The sequence below is a fragment of the Amphimedon queenslandica genome, unplaced genomic scaffold (genome assembly GCF_000090795.2).
Source record: "Amphimedon queenslandica unplaced genomic scaffold, v1.1 AMPQUscaffold_11004, whole genome shotgun sequence".
Taxonomy (NCBI): domain Eukaryota; kingdom Metazoa; phylum Porifera; class Demospongiae; order Haplosclerida; family Niphatidae; genus Amphimedon; species Amphimedon queenslandica.
Window position 1 is genome coordinate 5662 of NW_003548751.1, and position 2448 is coordinate 8109.

At 34.3% G+C, this 2448-nt stretch overlaps 1 long non-coding RNA gene across 1 annotated transcript; it reads right to left on the minus strand.

Annotated features, from left to right (window-relative positions):
* Window positions 1-1251: 1251 nt before the first annotated feature.
* LOC109589699 (uncharacterized) lies at window positions 1252-2042 on the minus strand. Its single transcript, XR_002188877.1, has 3 exons — window positions 1720-2042; window positions 1434-1557; window positions 1252-1321 (listed from the first exon to the last, which is right to left on the minus strand). It is a non-coding gene; the product is annotated as an uncharacterized LOC109589699 (long non-coding RNA).
* Between the last annotated feature and the right edge of the window lie 406 nt (window positions 2043-2448).

Genomic DNA, 2448 nt, shown 5'->3' on the forward strand with positions numbered 1-2448 from the left:
CTAATCGCCAAAATTTAGCAATTTGCCAAATTTTAGTCCCTGCAAAATTTCCCGCTATACGCTATAAACAATTAAACATTTGACTCATTCCAAACAAGCAAGGATATACATGTAGTAGTAACAGTTAATTAATTGAAGTTAACTCCACATGTTGCAATTGTTCTAGTGACTTAGAGAGGCCCCCATGATGTTGCATTGAGTATTATGCTCGTGAATATCATTTGCATCTCATTACATTATTTTGTCAATAATCATGTTTTAAACAAATTTTTGAGTAACTTTTAAAATTCATAAAAATCGAATTTTGATCAGAGTCAGCTCAAACATGCTACACAACATAAGTACATGTACATGTATATGCATCAGATAATATTATAAAAACTGAGATTTCTCTCCTTTTCAATTTTGGCAAAATTTGGCCAACACCCTTGTACTATAGTACAGGGACTTTGACCCGATTTTTAAGCAAATTAAAAAATTCATAAAAAATCCAATTTCAATCGGAATGAGCTCAAACCTGCTACACAACATAAGAAAATATTATAAAAACTAAGATATCTCTTTCTTTTTCAATTTTGGCAAAATTTGGCCAACACCCCTGTACTATAACAGGGACTTTTACCCGATTTTTAAGCAACTTTAAAAATTCACAAAAAATTTAATTTTGATCGGAATCAGCTCAAACTTTCTACACAACATAAGTACATGTATGTATACACATCAGAAAATATTATAAAAACTAAGATTTCTTTCCTTTTCAATTTTCACAAAATTTGGCCAACACTCATGTACTATAGTACAGGGACTTTGACCCAATTTTTAAGCAACTTTAAAAATTCATAAAAAATCTAAGTTTGATTGGAATCAGCTCAAACTTTCTACACAACATACAACATAAGTACATGTATATGTATCAGAAAATATTATAGAAACTAAGATATCTGTGCCTGGTGGTATAATGACTGCCTTAATTCAAATCTTAATGGTCATTATTTTAATACTCCAACTATTAATACTCAAGGAGTTACTTGGTTATACTGGAATGGAGATTATGGTACTCTCAAGTTCTCAGAGGTGAAAACTCATCGTAACAATTAAATACTGTCCCACACACATATACATGTAAGTGTGTTTACATTTCAATACATATGTACATGTACCTTGTAATATGGCGTGTAGCCATGCCAGTAAGTATGGCGTGTGGCTCCCTATACATTCCAGTAACTGGTACTGTAGCAAAGGTTCGGATCAGGTTGGCCTTGATTCCAGGCGGAGGCTCAAACGTCAGGATCTGTGAGGTTCTCAAAGGATTAACGAGGATCTAAAGTGGGTGTGGTTAAGATATGGGTGTGGTTAAAATATGGGTGTGGTTAAGATATGGGTGTGGTTAAAATATGGGTGTGGTTAAGGCTGTATAAAAAGGCGTGGCTTACCTTAGGATTAATCTCCATTGTTAGGAAGAGACGGAAACTGGCATGAGGTGAGAGAGAATGGAGCTTCTTCTCTAGTGATACTAGCCACTGGGTAGCCAAATGGACGTTCTTCAATATGACCCATCTTAAGAAAAGAAATAATAATAATAATAATAACAATACATTAATATTTATAATGATAAATAAACTAGTATTATTCATACAAATAATTACAACAACGATATATTAATTTATAACAATATTTACAACAATAATAAATAAGTGTTAATATTACTAAACTCTCTACCTTCCAGTCTTTGAAGCTGATGAAATTCCTTTCTCTGCAAGATTAAATCCTTCAGCAGATCCAATAGCAATTGATGTACACTGCTTGTTCTGTGATGCTGATAAATCATCAACACGACTGCTAGCATCATAACCAGGAACTGAACACAATAGCACTGGAGTATTACCCTTAACCTAGCAATTAATAATCAGTTATTAACCGTTATTAATTAACTATTAGACACACCTCCTCGTTAACAATTTTCACAAGGTCTAGCTCTTGCTCTGCAGCTGACATAAAGTCCCTGCCCATCACCGTGGCAACAAAATTGCTCCCCATAAAGAGAAGAGCTAGGATCAGGCCTGAAGGTTTGTATCAGGCTTGGGGTCAATTATAAAATTTCATTTCAATTACAATTACTACCAAAGCAACTAAAACCAGTTCAATTACAATTACAATTACTGCCATAGATGAGACACTCAATTACAATTACAATGGCAATACCTTGCAATTACAGCATTAATTACAATGATCTTAATTTTACTCGTATCATGACAAAAATAACAGTGATGTTTTACCCCGTACGTCCTAGGTCCTATCACAGTAATAAAGACTGCTTTCTGAGATTCTGCTGCTGTAATCTTGTTAGCCTTGAAGTAGAAGTCAAGTCTCTCGGAGTAAGAAGTCCAAGATTCCTTGGAACCATCGAATGCCGACATCTTGCCGTGCGTAGCCATAGTGTAAGTAGTG